This window comes from Crinia signifera, chromosome 1 (genome assembly GCF_055691185.1).
Source record: "Crinia signifera chromosome 1, ASM5569118v1, whole genome shotgun sequence".
Taxonomy (NCBI): Eukaryota; Metazoa; Chordata; class Amphibia; order Anura; family Myobatrachidae; genus Crinia; species Crinia signifera.
The window spans coordinates 459,659,732-459,661,051 of NC_139217.1; positions in this window are offsets into that span (position 1 = coordinate 459,659,732).

The following is a 1,320-nucleotide window of genomic DNA, read 5'->3' on the forward strand; positions in this document are numbered from 1 at the left end:
TGTGCGCTTGAGCACTGAATAAAACTTTTTGAAAAATATTTTACTAAATAAACAAACCAACATTTTTCAATGCTAACTTGTCATGTCTTTTAATTTTCATTTAAAATCATTGAGGGAAAGTTGGATGCCAATTTATCAGTCCTAAAATGGACATTTTTTATGTCATTCATAGGGAAAAGCAGTGCTGACCCAGGTTCAGTGTAAACGGCGCAGACCTGGGTCCGACCTGGGTCACAGTGCTGTGTAAATTGGGTATGAAGCTGGGTCCAACCCTGGAAACTCCCGTGTTCAAAGACCAGGGTCCGACCAGGGATTTTGGTGTAAAAGGGGTATAAGTGTGTGCACACATACATACACATATATATAATATATATATATATATATATCTCCCTCTCTCTCTCTCTATACATACACTGTATCTATCTATCTATCTATCTATCTATCTATCTATCTATATAAAGCCTTTATTCTTAAAAAAAAAGCCAAAAGTATGCAGGTGATATATTGTAGATTGTGTAATACAATGAGTCCTACTGCATTACTGAACAGATAGCCGGAATGAGTCTGTATTCCAGGTTAGGGAATACAGCAAACAAGACAATAATCTACAGTAGTGTTGCTACAATTTGTGTAATGAGCTTTGTGTGTGTCACTATGAATATGGAAATGCCATACACAGTATTGGCAGATATATTATACAGATAACATTTATCTATATAAAGCTTTACAATTGGGACTTATTTCCTACACTATCCATTACACTAAAAGCATGATAGTTGAGTACCCAAACCCTATAATAACTAGTGTAGGGGGATTTGGATAAAGACCACATTAATCCAATGGCTGTTCATTCATTAAATAACTGCCCTAAGCTTCAGTGCTATGACCGTACGATCCATCGGTTCTTGGTCCTGAAGCTGTCACTGAATCAATCTGTTTGGCTCCTATTTTGTTCCTGCCTCAGGGTGGGGGTCATTTAGCAAACAGGTCAATTAAGGAGGAGCAAGAGGGCCCTCATTATACTGACACACTGTAGTCAGACAACAATAGGTAGTGCCACACTGTATCAGTTACTGTATCAGGGAAATACCTTCCGCCATGTAGCAGGAGGATTCAGGGGGCAATACTAAAATCCCAAATCATTCAGGAGAACCAATTCTATGTATTGTAGATAGATGGATAGATAGATAGATAGATAGATAGATAGATAGATAGATAGATAGATAGATAGATAGATAGATAGATAGATAGATATGGATGGATGGATGGATGGATAAATGATAGAGGGATGGATGGATGGATGGATGGATAGATAGATAG